Here is a 16,297-nt window from a genome sequence, read left to right as displayed (position 1 = left end):
CCATGGGGTCGCCAAGAGTTGGACACGACTTAGCAACTAAACAATAACAAATGATGATTTAGCACTTGACATATGAAGAATATGAACTCAAGGAAAACATTAAATCCACATATTCATTCAGCACATGTATTAAGTACCAACCACATGCCAGGGGCTGTTCTAAGCTCTGGAGATGTAGGAATAAGCAAAACAAAATTTTCAAAATCCTTGCTTATATCAAACTTACGTTTTAGTAGGTGTGTCCATTCATATACAGCTTTGGATCTCCTCTGTGTCACTGACAGGGATTGTCATAATTACCAGTAAACATGCAGGACAAATTTTCTGTGAGTGCTTCCTCTAAGGCAAGGCTTTTGGCCAGTGCTCTGCGTACGTTTTCTCATTATTCTCTTCTTCCTAGGGATTAAAAACAGAATTCAGAGAGATGCACACACCTGTTTAAGAGGCCTTAGAAAGTAAGGGGTGGAGCCAAGATTGAAACTCATTTCTCCATTTCTGCCTTTTCTAAAATTATTTTATTTTTTACAGTTATATAATTTATTTATTTATTTTTGACCATGCCATGCAGTATGTGAGATCTTAGTTCCCCTACCAGGGATTGAACCTGAGCCCTTTGCATTAGAAGCACAGAGTCTTAACCACTGGACCACAGGAAAGTCCCTTCATATCTGCCTTTTAATTTGTACCCTTTCTTCAAGTGTGGAAAGCAGATGATGCGAAGTGGTGGGATTATGGCAAACTGGAGAACAAGCTCCGTGCAAAGGGAGCCACTATCTAGCCACTTGGCACAGGGGAGCTGGCCATGTGGCCAAGTTTTGTGATTTTTTTCAAGAGAAGCTAGCAAACAGAATTTTGACATGAAAACCAGTTTTTAAAGAGTGGTGAAAGCGAAACAAAATCTGTCTGAGCATTATTCAGGCCACAGGTCTGCCCCTTTATGAGAAAGCACCCCAAAATGAAAAGTGAGTAGAAAAATACAGCTCTCAGGGCTTGCACGAAGTAGTTGTCAGGTTGATTTGATAAGGCTAAAGTAAACAGGTGCCTCTGTTTACCAGTAAAGCAAAGTCCTTAATGAAAGTTAACAATGAAGGAGCAGCTAGAGCCTTCCTACCCACTAGCATGGAGGAGGTTGCAGTGAGCCATCTTAGGCTGGGTTGACAGGCCATGCTTATCTGAAAAGGAAAATTTAACTTCAGGGCGGGCTCCATGTTACATCTGAGGCCCTAATAATGATGATTATGCTGTCAGTGCACAAGACGCAGTTCAAAATAATTCTCCTCTGAAAAATTACATTCTGCTTGCTTCCTGGTACTTCCTTGTCTCCCCCTGCCCCAGGACTCCTGCGCTCAGCAAGCCTTTCCTTTTACCCACCCCTTTTGCCAGCGACTGGCAGTCACAGGACAGATGGTGGTCTCACCACTGGGGTGGTCTGAGACCAGAACAAGGCTGGTCACCTGTTGGTGGCAGCGCCTCTTCCTGTCCTGGCCTTTGGAGGGAGGGAGAGGAGAGCTTCCACATTTTAAAAAAATATTTGCACCACCATTAGGCTGAGACTCTATAAGACAATAGTTTTGCTTAAAATGAGTAAAGGAATTCTCATCTCCTGGATCTTCACAAGATCAGAAAACCTCTGTTTACTACAAGGATTGTTTCAAAAAGGAAAGTAAGATCTGGCACATGAAAAATCCCCTTTCTATCCGTTCTCAAGATAGTAACTCTGCAGACATATGCCACGTGTATTCCATCATAGCACAACAGTGCTGTCGTGCACTGGGGACAGATTTGCTGCTGCTGCTGAGGCTGCTGCTGCCACCGCCGCCTCCACCACCTCCTTCTGTTGCCTGGATAAAGCCGAGGCATGTGGCACTGCTGTGAGATTCTTAGAAGATCAGGCAATTGTTCCTGGCTGGGGCCCTACAACTCACTTTGTACTGCAAGTCTCTAAATCCTAGCTCTCCTGGGCCCTGGAAGCCTTGATTTTGTTTTTGGAAAACACACATAGTAAGGACTTAGACAATTTCTGAAAGGGATAGGAGAAGGAAACCTCCCCCCTTCCTTACTTGAAAGATCATTTAAGAGAAGTGACTTCTCCCATTCAGGGAGGCAGGGCAGTGCTATGAGTGTCCAAAGACCTGCATTCTAGCCCTGGTTCCCCTATATCCTTGTTTCAGAACCATTTATTAAATCTTTTCGGGCCTCAATTTCCTCATCTGTGGAGTGGAAATAATAATAGGCCCAGACACACAGGGCTGTCGCAAGGGTTAAATGGTGTGTGCAGTAGAAGCTGCTCTCTGCACAAAACACATTCTCCAGGTCACGGGAGCCTCCATGTATCCCCACCATTGGCCCCCAGCATCCACACCCTAGGAGAGGGTACAAATTAAAAGGCATCTGCTTCACCTTGGCCCCACCACTAATTTTTCTGTGACTCCTTGGTCAGGTGATTAGGAGTTATACATGATGACCAGTGTCATTCTAGTGCAGTTCTTTTTTTAAAAAAATTTTATTGAAGTATAGTTAATTTGGGTTTTCCAGGAGGCATGAGTGGTAAAGAACTCACTTGCCAATGCAGGAGATGTGAGACAGGGGTTCGATCCCTGGGTTGGGAAGATCCCCTGGAGGAGGGCATGGCAACACACTCCAGAATCCCATGGACAAAGGAGCCTGGCGGGTTACAGTCCATAGGGTTGCAAAGAGTCAGACACAACTGATGTGCCTTAGCATAGTATGCATAGCACGCATAGCACATAGTTACACAGTTTACAATGTTATATTTAATTTCTTCTGTATAGCAAACTGACCCATTATATATTCTTTTTTCACATTCTTTTTCATTATAGTTTATCACAGGATATTGAATCCCTGTGCTGTAGAGTAGGACCTTGTGGTTTACCTCTAGTGCAGACCTCTAGGTCTGCAGGGGAGACCTTGGTACCAACTACACCTGGAGCCTTAGTTTAGTGTCACCTTTACCTGAATTTCTGGGCTGCTTTGGCCACAGGCCAGAGGAGAGTAAGCCTGTCTACCTCCTGCTCCAGGCCCCTCCCTGGAGAGGCCAAACTCTTCCGTGGGTGTGGAGTCCACCTGCATCAGAGGGAGGGGCACTGTGGTCACAGGCAGCTTCCTCGGCTCCAGGCTAGACCCATTGCTTTTTTTTTTTTTCCCCATATTTTAATTAAAAAAAAATATTTTAGTTTTTATTGTCGATATGAACATAATATTTGGACATAGGTGAAAAATATATTGTTGAAATTCATTTCACCTGAGCTTTTTACTTTTAATTAAAATTGCATGTCTGATTTTCATTATATTTCTATTGGAGAGCACTATCCTAAAGTGTCCTGGACGAGCCTGTTCTGGGATTCCCTGGTGGCTCAGTAGTAGAGAATCAGCCTGCCAAGCAGGAGATGCAGGTTCGATCCCTGGGTCAGGAAGATCCCCTGGAGAAGGAAACAGCAACTCACTTCATTATTCTTGCCTGGGAAATCCCATGGACAGAGCAGCCCAGCATGCTACACTCCATGAAAGACCCACTGCTTCTGAATCACTGGGGCCAGGGCCTAGGAATCTTCAAGTAACAAACCCTCTGAGGGAGCAGAGCCTATAAAAGTTAGCATTTATGGCCCTCTGGTCCCTCAAACTCTGCAGATGTTTTCCTCAACCTGTCTCTCCTCATGTGTCCTTAACTGGGCCATCGTCCTGCAGGGAAGCCAGGCCTTGAAGCTACAAACCTGAAGTCCCCTGAGTCTGCGATCGTCCCCATCACCTCATAGCAGAGTTTGGCCCTTCTCCCCTCCCCCTACTCTCACTCCCCAGACCTGTTCAGGCCTTCTTCCCCTTGATTTCACACAAAACCAGTGGTCTTGCTCCCCACCTGTCTAATCTGGAGGTCTTGATCTGGAATGGACACCTGGCTCTAATATTCCCGTATTTAAAATTCTCCAGGGGTTTCCCATCCTGTAGGATCTGGTCTATGAGGCAGTTAAAAGCCTCCTCAGTCTCATCTCTCTGGCCACTCCCCTAGAAGGAAAACTCCAGCTGGACTTCTCTGATGCTCAGATCTTTGAATTTTCCATGGAGCTGCTTGCCTCTGGGCTACTACAGACACAGTACCCTTCACTGGAACACTCTTCTTTGCTACTCTTCCTTCAAGTCTGAGCTGAAATGTCACCTCCTCTGGTGAGAGGTTACAAATAGAACATCTGTCACCTTCCCAGATGTTCTCAGGTAGCACTGACTACTCCCTCCTCTTCCCTGTACATGCCCTCAAAATATCACCCATGACTCTGTATTGCCTTTATTTGCTTGTGTGTTTCTGCCCCTCTAGACCCATGAGGGATCTCCATCTTATTAATTTCACATTCCAAACCTTTATCAGGGTTGATAAGTCCAGTATAATCTGGCTCACACCCACGTCTTCACCCTGACTCCTATCACTCTGCGCTAACCACTTCACCCTGTCACTCTGGCCTTTGAACTGTTTCCAAGATTACCAGACTGCTTCCTGTTCTGGGTCATTGTTCTTAAAGTGACCTTTTTCTGGAATGGCCTCCCCTAGATCTTTCACGGCTGTCTCTCTTGAGTGCTCAGTCACTTTAGTCGTGTCCAACTCTTTGCGACCCCATGGACTGTAACCCAGCAGGCTCCTCTGTCCATGGGGATTCTCCAGGCAAGAATACTAGAGTGGATTGCCATGCCCTCCTCCAGGGGATCTTCCCAACTGAGGGATCGAACCCACGTCTCTTATGTCTCCTGCATTGGCAGGCAGGTTCTTTACCACCTGGGAAGCCCCTTGACATCCAGATCTCCTCTCAAATGTCACCTCCTCAAGAATCACTTGAAAAAAAAAAAAAAGAAGAATCACTTGGCCAACCAATCAAAGGCAATCTTCCCTCCCTCCACTGTCTCTTACACACGATCGTTTCTTTCCTTCATAGCACTTACCATAAGCTATAGTTAATTCATTTTAAAAATCAGCCCTATTGGAGTACAATTTGCATAGGATAAAATGCACAAGTTTAAGGTATACAGTTATGTGAGTTTTGACAAATACCCAAATATTTACCACTCTACTCAAGATGTAGAATATTTCCATAATCTGTATAATTTTCCTGATTCCCCCTTCCAGTCAGTACGCCCCCTCCCCAGGGCCAGGCCCAGTCAATCTCTGCTCTGCTTTCTGTTCCCATAGCTTCATGTTGCTTGTTCTAGAACTGCATTTAAATGTAATCATCCAGGGGGTTCTCTGGTGGTCTAGTGGTTAGAATTCAGCACTTTCATTCCTGTGGCCCGGGTTCAATCCCTGGTCAGGGAAGTGAGATTCCATAAGCCGGGCAGAGGTGGCACCCCCTAGAAAGAACAGTGTAAATGTTGTTATCCACCAGCATGTACTCTCCTCCCTGGCTTCTTTCACTTAGCATAATGTTCTGGAGGTCCATTCGTGTTGTAGCAGTTATCAGCATGTTTCTTCTTATTACTGAGTAGTAAGCTATTGTATAAATATATCTATTTGCTCGTTGATGGGCACCTGGGCCATTTCCAGTTTTGGGCTGTTACGAATAATGCTGCTTTGCCTTATAGACACAGGGAACAAACTTATGGTTACCGAAGGGCAGAGGAGTGGAGGAGGGAAAAATAAGGAGTTTGGGATTAGCAAACACAAACTATTACATATGAAATAGATAAACAACAAGGTCCTACTGTATAGCACAGGGAACTATAGTCAATATCTTGTAATAAAATATAATGGAAAAGAATCTGAAAAAGAATATATCTACATCTATCTGAATCCCTTTGCTGTATACCAGAAACTAAAATAGCATTATAAATCAAGTATATCTCAATGTTTAATTATCTAAATAAATAAATAAAGCTGCTTGGACAATTTGTGACAAGACTTTGTGTAGACATACATTTCATTTTTTTCAGCTAAATACCTGTATTAGAGATTGCTGGGCATATGGTAAGTGTATATTCTACTTTATAAGATACTGCCACATTTCTTTCCAAAGTGATTTTCCATTTCACACTCCTGCCATGTTATGAGTTTCAGATGTTCTACATCTTTGACAACACTTATTACTGGTCTTTTAAATTTTAGCCATCCTAATAGATGTATGGTGTTATCTCATTTGTATTTCCCTAACAGCTAATGACATTCGACAGCTTTTCATGTGTTTATGGAATTTGTGTCACTTATTTTTAAAGTATTTGTTAAAATCTTTTGCCCATATTTTATTTTGGTCATCTTCTTAATATTGAGTTATATTTCTTTATATGTTTTAGATATAAATTATTTGTCAAAAATATGATTGCATAACTTTCTTCTAGTTGGCAACTTACCTTTTCATGTTCTTAATGCTGTCTTCCAACTCACTCCCCCTTTTATAATTAGTTCTTTCCATGATCTGAGAAATCTCTACCTATCCCAAGGTCATGTAAATATGCTTTCTTCTACAAGTTTTAAAGTTTTCTTTTTAAAAAATTTAGTTCTTCGATCCATCTCAAGTATGTTGTGAAGTAGAGACTGAGAGTCATTCATTTCCATATGGGTATTCAATTATTCCAGCACCATCTGCTGGAAAGTCTATCTCTTCACCTGTAGTTACTTAAATTTTAATTACTGAATTTTTCATTTAATTATTTGTCTCTCCCACTAGACTGTAAATTCCATATATTTGTTCTAACTGAATCTGGGGTCTTTACCATCACTGCTACCTCCGTGCAGGGAGAGGAAACAGAGTAAGGGTTTATTCGGCAGTTAATTTTAGACGTGACCCTGGGAACAGGAGTAGGGTATGGGACAGGAAGGAAGGAAAGCAAGACATGTGCTATGGAGTTGGTGGCCACTGTGGGGCTCAATTCAGCAGGGACCTTCTGCAGAGCAGCACAGAGGGCACCTCAGAACTGTCTACTGAGCATCAGAGCAGTGAGCATACATCCACCAATACCAGTCCTATGGGTCCAGGGTTACCCCAGCAGAGCTAACTCGTCCACACTTCCAGACCATCATGCTTAAGTCCAGATACAAGCAAGAAGGCACAAGTTGTGGGGAGCAGCTAAGCCAACCTGCTCAAAGTTGGTTGCCATGGCAATGACTGAGTAAAAGGTGGGCCAGAAGGATGGGAGAAGCATCACAAGAGGTCTCCAATACACATTCATTCAACAAATATGTATTGTCTCCTCTGTGCCAATCCCTGTGTTAAGCACTGGAGACAGTCATCAAAAAGCCATCAGGAGACAGACAGTAAACAGTTTGGTAACTGATACAACATTTTATCAAGCAAAGTACTATGAAGACAAATAAAACAGGGTAGGAGAACTGTGAGACTGAGTGGCAGGATGAGGTTCCTTTGGACCATCAGGGAAGGCCTCTGAGAAGCTGATATTAGACGGAGAGTAAATGGGGTGAGAAACAGAGCCACCTGCATATGGAGAGCAAGAACATTCCAGGCAGAAGAAGCTTAGGGTGTTAGAGAAACAACAGGGAAGTCCCTGCGACTGGAGCTCAAGGCACAAAGGCCAGGAGAGAGGGTCTGGCAGGTCTCAGAAGTGAATCTGAACTTTATTTTGAGTGTGGTGTGAAGCTACTGGGGGTTTTAAGAAGGGTCATGGCATAGTCTTATTTACAGTTTAAAAGTTGTGTGGGCTACCAGGACACATGTATTAGAATGGCTGAAATTAAAACAAAACAAAACTGATAATGCCCAGTGGTGGCAGGAATGCAGGATGACTGCAGCTCTCATACACTGCTGGTGGGAATGCAAAGTGGCAGAGCCAGTTGGCAAAAGAGTTCAGTCATTTCACATAAAGATAAACAAAGATAAACTTACAATTATCATGCAACCCAACAATCCTATTCTTAGGGATTTACCGGAGTGAAGTGAAGTTTATATTCACAAACCTGTTACACAGATGTTCATAGTAACTTGACTCATAATCACCAAAAAACTGGAAACAATTCAAATGCCCTTCACCTGGTAAAAGGCTAAAAGGTGGCAAGTCCATGTAAAAATACTACCTAGTAACAAAAAAGGATGAACTACTAATCATACATCCAACAACCTGGAAGAACCTCAAGAGCCTTATGCTTAGTGAAAAAACTCAATCTCAAAAGGTTACATATTGTATGATTTCATTTATACAACATTCTTAAAATAACAAAACTATAGAAATGGAGATCAGATTACTGGTTGCCAGGGGTCAGGGAGAAGGACCAGGGAGGCATGAGGTGGGAGCATGAGAGAGTTCTTCTATGATGATATAACAGTTATCCATCTCAAAGGGCTGTGGTAGTTACAGGAATCTCTGCTCTGGATTTAAGTGCACAGAACTACACACACAGCTCCCCCAAACACAAATGAATGCAGGTTAAAAGCTGGTTAAAACTAGGGAATTCCCTAGTCGCCCAGTGGTTAGTACTTTTTGCTGCTTTCATTGCAAGAGTGAGGGTTCAATCCCTGGTTGGCTAACTAAGATCCAATAAGCCATGTGGTGTAAGGTCTGTTGTCTAGTTAATAGTAATGTACCAATGCAAATGTCCTAGTTTTGACATTTTACTGCAGCACAATATAAGATGTCTGAGACTCTATTATTTTTACAGTGTCCTGTGAGTGTATATCTATTTCAAATAGATAGAAATAAAAATCTAGCAAGTGCATAAAAAAACTATAAAAGGCTTTCTCTGAAATAGGGAAGATTTGCAAACGATGGAGAGTAGATGACATTTGGGAATGTATTGTCAACCTTCTTAGGTAAGATAATGTATGGTCAGTACTCATTCTTTTATGGGGGGAGTGGTTTGGCCACACCTTGGGGCTTGGGATCTCAGTTCCCTGGCAAGGGATTGAACCCACACCCCCTGTAGTGGAAATGCAGAGTCTTAGCCACTGAACCACCAGGTAAGTCCCTCATCACTCATTCTTAGGTGATATATGTTGAAGTTTTAGAAATGAACTATTGGTTTCTACAACTTACTTTCAAATGGTTCAACAAATACATACCTATTACAGATATCACTTTGAAATATAGCAAAATGCAAACAATTATTGAACTAGGTGGTACGTTTATAGGTATTCACTCTATTATTCTTTTAAATTTGTATTGAAAACATTTTATGATGAAAAGTTGAAAGAAGGAGAAAAGGGATGAATTGCTGATATGTGCAACAATATGGATGACTCTCAAAAGCATTGCAGTAAATGAAAGAGGCACAAGGCTGCAAATTGCAAGATTCCATTCTGCAATTGGAAAAAAAGGCAAAACTAGAAGGACAAAATCAGATCACTGGTTTCCAGTGGCTGGGCTTGGGGGAGAGGTCTTATCACTAAAGAACAGAAGAAAAATTTGGTGTGGGGGGGCATATTCTATATTTTGATTGTGATGGTGATTATATGATTGTGTTTGTTGAAATTCACAGATCTATACACTCAAAAAAGCAAAAATTAATGTGTGTAAATTATACCCTTCCAAAAGGGAAGTATCATGTGTAGAAGAACCATTAAAACACAAGCTATTGAAGATATAAATATAAGACATAACACCATAAAAATCCCAGAAGAGAACATAGGCAAAATATCCTCTGACATAAATCATACCAAAGTTTTCTTAGGTCAGTCTCCCAAGGCAATAGCAAAAAAAATCAAATAGGACCTAATCAAACCATAAACAAAAAGACAACTTACAGACTGGGGGAAAATATTTGCAAATGATGTGACTGACAAGGGCTTAGTTTCCAAAATATACAAACAGCTTACACAGCTCAATATCAAAATAACAAACAACCCAATCAAAAAAGGGCAGAGGACCTAAATAGACATTTCTGCAAAGAAGACATATAGATGGCCAACAGGCACATGAAAAAATGTTCAACACTGCTAATTATCAGAGAAACGCAAATCAAAACTATCAGCCAGAATGGCCATCATTAAAAAGTCTACAGATAATAAATGCTGGTAAGGGTGTGGAGAAAAGGGAGCCCTCCTACACTGTTGATGGGAATGTAAACTGGTGCAGCCACTATGGAAAACAGTACAGAGGTTACTCAAAAAACTAAAAATAGAGTTGCTATATGATCTAGCAATCCCACTCCTGGGCATACACCCAGACAAGACTATAATTTAAAAAGATACATGCACCCCAATGTTCATAGCAGCACTACTTACAATAACGAAGACATGGAAACAGCCTAAATGTCCATTGATGATGAATGAATAGAGGAGATGGACTATTACTAAGCCATCAAAAAGAATGAGATAATGCCAGGTGCAGCAACATGGATGGACCTAAGGATTATCATACTAAGGAAAGTAAGTAAGAAAGAGAAAGTCAAATACCATATGGTATCACTTATATGCGGAGTCTAAAGTACACAAATCAACATGTCCACAAAACAAAAACAGACTCACAGGGAGAACAGACATGTGATTGCCTGTGGGTATGGAAAAGGAATGGACTGGGAGTTGAGGCTTAGCAGATGCAAACTATTACATATAGGGTGGATAAACAATAAGGTCCCATTGTATCACACAGGAAACCATATTTAATATCCTGAGACAAACCATAATGGAAAAGAATATATGTGTGTGTGTGTGTGTGTGTGTATACACATATAACTGAGTCACTTTGCAGTACAGAAGAAATTAACACAACATTTTAAACCAACAATACTCCAGTAAAATTATAAAAAATAAAATTACAATAAAACACAGGCTGTATTGTGCTTAGTCGCTCAGTCACATCTGACTCTTTGCGACCACATGGACTGTAGGCTGCCAGGCCCATCTGTCCATGGGAATTCTCCAGGCAAGATTACTGGAGTGGGTTGCCATGCCCTCCTCCAGGGGAACTTCCCAACCCAGGGATCAAACCCAGGTCTCCAGCATTGCAGGTGGATTCTCTACTGTCTGAGCCACCAGGGAAGCCCAAGAATACTGGAATGGGTAGCCTATCCCTTCTCCATGGGATCTTCCCAACCCAGGAATTGAACTGGGGTCTCCAGCATCGCAGGCAGATTCTTTACCAGCTGAGCTACCAGGGAAGCCCAAAATACAAGCTATTGGGGGGCAAAGATCTTATCTAAGCCTTGTTTGTTTTCCTGATAACACACCTCGCATCTAATAAGCACTGAATAAACATTAGCTCATATGTGCAGTAAGGTTTTTCCCCCAATAAAACCCCTATAGTCTGGGGACCCTCAGCTGTGTAGGCTCTGCTCTATGGCTCTATGAGTGATGTGGCCTTGTCTTACTCACATAGGTTTGATGTATTTCGTGCTGTATTCTTGGGAACAGTGAGGTCCTTCGGTCTCATGTATACTGATGCTCTCTGTGGCCATCTGAGGGGCCAGCGACAGCCCCAGGAAGTGGCACTGCTTCAACAGAGACCCAGAAAAAGGTGTTCACCTTTCTCCTGAGACTTGTAAATCCAAACCAAGCATGTAGCAAAGACTAGCTCATTTTACATAGAAAAAAGAAGTTAGAAATTCTCCTTGCAAACATTAAACGCTAAATAAACGAGACACTTAGTCTTCCAACATAATAACATTGATAACTACTATCTGGCTTTCTCAGTGCCAAGTTCCTTCACAGGCTCTGTGTTATCCTCATAGGGCTTGAACGTGGTGGCTATTGTTAGCAGCCCCATTGCACAAGTGGGATAACTGAGACTCAGAGGTGAAATGAGTTGCCCTTGGCCACACCCTGTGGTGCTCTGACAACCAGCCCTACGCCTACTTACCTGCTTTACTACGTGGTCTTTCATGGAGCATCCCCACCCCCACCCCCTTTCAGCCACTAGCCCTACCCCTACCCAGGGAACAGCCTTTATGCACAAGCACTGTGGATCCAACACTGCACGGGACTTTGGGACTCTTCTTTGACACAGAATGGAATGTTCTCTGCAGCGGGTGAGTGGTGGCATTTAGGTCAAATATGGAAGGCAAGGGGCGGGTGGGGGTGAAGGGAGGGGAAGGGAGGGGAGAACATGCAGAAAACACCAGATGCTGTCTCTAGGTTTAAAAAAAACAGGCATTAGGGAACACAGATTTTTATCAGGCTGTTGGGAGGGAGAGGGGGAGGGGAAGAGCAGGCTGTAGAGGAAGTCAGGGCTTCCATCCAGACCTTAGAACTGGGTCTGGGGCCCAGTGATAATAAGGATGGTGAATGATGACAATAGTCACAGATGCTGTGTGCCAGGTGCTAAGCTAAGCGCTCCACACGGGTGACCTCAGGTAACATTCTCAGTAACTCTTCAGACTTAACTACTATTATTTTCATTCCCATTTTTTCAGATTAGGAAACTGAGGCCTAGAAATCACACGAAGTCACATATTTTCATACGTCAGGCTCACGTACATTCATTAAATCAGGTCAGGAAGGACACACATCACTCTAACAGTAGCAGTTACCTAAGGGGGGGGGGGTAAGGGGGTGAGCATGACAACGGTGCGGAGCTTTAGCTTTTTAATTGTATCGTTTCATATTTTTTACAAGGGAATGTGTATCCCTGCGTGTGTGCTGGAAGAAAAAAAGGAGAGAGAGAGAAAGAAAGGAAGGAAGGAAAAAAGAAAGAGGAAAAAGGTGGGCGGTATTAAAGACTGCCCAGGGATCCCGCCGCTCGTTCGAAGCCGGTTCTCCCAGACTGCAGATCGTAGCCCTTAACCGCTAGGCAGCACTGGTTTTCAAAGAAAGTCCCGAGTTCTTGCCCCCAAACTCCTGACAGGGAGTAGCGAGGAGGACTCGACTTCTGAGAGACGTCGGTCCCTTGCCCCACCCGCCCTCGCTGGGATTCCCCGCGGGACAGGACCAGTCGTGCGCCTCAGCCCCCGCGGGAGCCCAGCGCTCACCGTCCAGCCCCGGGGCCCGCCCACTGTCACCGAGCGGACTCCGGGCCAATCAGCCCCGGGTGATGCCACGCCGGGAGACGACAGCGGCAGGAAATCAAGGTCAAGGCCCCGGACACAATGGGGCCATTGTCGGTCTCCAGTCAGTTGACTTTCAAGCAGCAGTTCCCCATCCACCCTCGCTCCTTCCCCCCATCCCCGCCCCTTGCCAGGAAGTCACCCAAATCCACTGCCTCCTTTTCAGCCTCCGCCCGAAGGAAGTCGCATTCCGGATCCTACCCTAGACCCGGGAGGCCGGGCGGCCCCGTGCGGGGGCCTGCTATGCCCACCAGGTGGCGACAGAGCACCGCACTTCTGAGGGCGGGCAGCGAGACCAGGGGCCGGCGCTCAAATCACCCATCAGGGAGAGGGGGCACCCAGCACTTCCTGTTTTAACCGAAAAACCAAGTCGCATTATGCTTTCCCTCACCTTTACTCTGAGGTCACCGGACCTGAAATTTCAAGGCCTCTTCTCTCAGCAAACGGCAAAATGGCCCGCAGACTACAGCACTTTTCCTTGATGGAGAGGAAAACCAAGTGGGAACCTCTTTACTCTGCAAGTCACAGCAGGTGAAGCCTTTCCGATCTGGGTTATCAACTGGCTGATTGATTGATTGTTGTTGCTGTTTAGTTGCGAAGTCGTGTCCATACTTTGCGACCGCATGGACTGTAGCCCACCAGCCTCCTCTGTCAATGGGATTCTCCAGGCAAGATTACTGGAGTGGGTTGCCATTTCCGTGCGATAATAATAACCATCATCTCCAAAAGGCCTTGCTGCTCCACACCGCAACCCCCCTCCATGTAAATTATGTCCCCCCTGTTGTTGTGCCTTAGAATTCGCTGTAGTTTTGCTTCTTGTCATGTTATCATAACTAGTAAAATTGGACACGTTTGTTTGATTCTTTTCCACGTGGGTATATGCTCCAGGAGAGCAGGTACCAGGTCCACTTTTGTTCACCAATGCATCCTTAGTGCCTAGTACAGGATCTGGCACACAGTGTCACTCAGTCGTGTCCAACTCTTTGCGACCCCATGAACTGCAGCATGCCAGGCTTCCCTGTCCTTCGCCATCTCCCAGAGTTTGCTCAACTCATGTCCATTGAGTCAGTGATGCCATCCAACCATCTCATCATCTGTCGCCCCCTTCTCCTCCTGCCTTCAATCTTTCCCAGCATCTGGGTCTTTTCCAATGAGTCAGTTCTTTGCATCAGGTGACCAAAGGATTGGAGTTTCAGCTTCAGCATCAGTTCTTCCAATGAATATTCAGGATTGATTTCCTTTAGGATTGACTGGTTTGATCTCCTTGCAGTCCGAGGGACTCTCAAGAATCTTCTCCAACACCACAGTTTGAAAGCATCTGTTCTCTGCACATAGTAGGTGTTCAATAAATATCTACCAACATAGGGGCTTTCCTGGTGACTCAGTAGTAAAAAATCTGCCTGCCAATGCAGGAGACATGGGTTCAATCCCTGGTTGGGGAAGATCTCACATGCCAAGGAGCAAGTAAGCCCCCGTGCCACAACTACTGAGCCCGTGTGCTACAGCCCACCAGCTGCAACTACTGAGTCCACATGGGGCAACTCCTGGAGCCTGGGCACCCAGAGCCTGTATTCCGCAACAAGAGGAGCCACCTCAGTGAGCAGCCCGAGCACCACAACTAGAGAGCAGCCCCCAATTGCAGCAACTAGAGAAAAGCCTGTGCAGCAACGTTAGGTCCTTCATGACAAGGTTCCACTAGTTTGGAGATAAGGAACCTGAGACCCAGAGAGGCAAAGTAACTTGCTCAGGGTTCCAGGATTCAAACCCAGATTTGATCTCAGAGCCTGTGCTCTTGGCAGGTGGGGGAAGTGGTCCCGGGTGCCCGAGGCATGATGGGGTCAGAGCAGGCAGAAAAGGAGAGGAGGGAAAGAATCCCCCAGGGCAGGTAGGTGCTGAGGCCACCTACAGGGCCTGGCAGGCCAGCCTGAGCCATAAATCTCCTCTCACAGCACCCCCAGGAGTTTGTGCCCCCACTCACCCACGTTGTCCCGTTGGGCTTGGGCCCCTCCTTCTCTCCTCTTCTCTCCAGAATTCAGTCATCTTGACTAACAGAAGTGACCATGGCTACCCTGACACGTGTGTGAAGCCTGCTGGTCAGGCCAGGCTAGTCAGTGTGCTAAGTTGAGCTCAGGCCCCCTCCCATGTGCCAGGGTGCACGGGCTCTTCCACCCCAGCAGTAGAGCCATCCTGCTTCCTCCCCTGCTCTGCAAAGGTGGGCCAGGAGCTGTGGCAGAACTGAGCTTGAGGAAGAAGAGGTGAGAAGGGCTGTGGAGTGTAGAAGATGCTGCCCTGTGAGGCCTTGGGTTTAGGAGTGAGTGGGCATGGTGGGGAAGGGAAGAGGCAGTCCAGTTTTGCCTACCCTCCAGAGTCAATGACACCAAATTTGAGCCCAGACACTGTCACTTATAAACTATATGACTTTGGAAAGCCATAACTTCTCTGAGCCTCAGTTGTCTCATCTGTAAAATGGGGTTATTAGGCTCACCTGAGGTTTATGGGGACTTCAAAAACTAATGCATGAAAAATGTGGGAGCACAGGGCAGACACCTAATCAGCTCTCCATACATGATCTCCTTTGCTGCTGCTACCATAGTTGCTGCTACTGTTACTGATGACAGCTTGGGGACAAGGCCATGCAAAGAGTTTGGCCAGCCTCTGGAAGAGGGTCAGCCAGGTTGGCTGGGGGACGCTTCCTCCTTGCCTGGTCCCACTGATAATGACACCAGGTCCTCGGACCTGAAGGAGGAAGCTCAGAGGTCCTGGAAGGGAGAGTCCCCCTCCCCTTCCACACCCCCTCTTCCCATCAAGTGGTGTCCTGCCAGCCTGTGAGATGGGATGGGGACCTCTTATCCTGAGGCAGCCTGGTGTCTCTTCCTTTCCTCTCACTGTTTCTCAAACTGTTGCCAGTGTCAGAGACCTACTTCCCTGTGCAGTGGGTGGTGGGACGGGGTAAGGTTGGGGTGGGGGGGGCAGGGGTCAAGTTCGTAGAAAGCTGGGGGTGTGGATATAGAAGATTCTCCAGTGTATAAAGAGGACAGGGCCGCTTCTACCTCAGGCTGAAATGAGGTAATTGTACCCTTCCATCCCCTTAGCTCCTTTCCTAAGCATGATGCTGTTGGCAAAGTAAAAGAATGGAAGCTTTAATGAAAAAGTAAAAATGACTTTTTTCCAACAACAGAATCTCCAGTCCAGGTGGCCATCTGACACCCCATTTCCAGGGCTGGGGGCTGCTGCTCCCATATCCTAGCCTGTATCCTCACTCAACCTGAGACCAGGCGGGGCTTGGCCTTGTGAAGGCAGCTGTGCAGGCTTGGGCTCAGGCTGGGACTGAAATCCTGCCCTTCAGCCCGTTTCCTAAACACTGGCCTAAGTAGGGCC

General features: G+C 45.3%; 1 protein-coding gene across 2 annotated transcripts in view; it reads right to left on the bottom strand.

Moving 5' to 3' along the window:
* PURA (purine rich element binding protein A) overlaps window positions 1-16,297 on the bottom strand; it is a 68,120-nt gene that overhangs the window by 7,716 nt on the left and 44,107 nt on the right. For both annotated transcript variants that reach the window (XR_010660910.1, XR_010660911.1), the window contains exon 2: window positions 227-396. The gene's annotated coding sequence lies outside the window, so the exon portion shown is untranslated. The remainder of the gene's footprint in view (window positions 1-226; window positions 397-16,297) is intronic.

The sequence above is a fragment of the Muntiacus reevesi genome, chromosome 1, assembly GCF_963930625.1.
Source record: "Muntiacus reevesi chromosome 1, mMunRee1.1, whole genome shotgun sequence".
NCBI lineage: Eukaryota > Metazoa > Chordata > Mammalia > Artiodactyla > Cervidae > Muntiacus > Muntiacus reevesi.
Note: the sequence above shows the minus strand (reverse complement) of the source record. Positions and strands in the feature narration are given on the sequence as shown.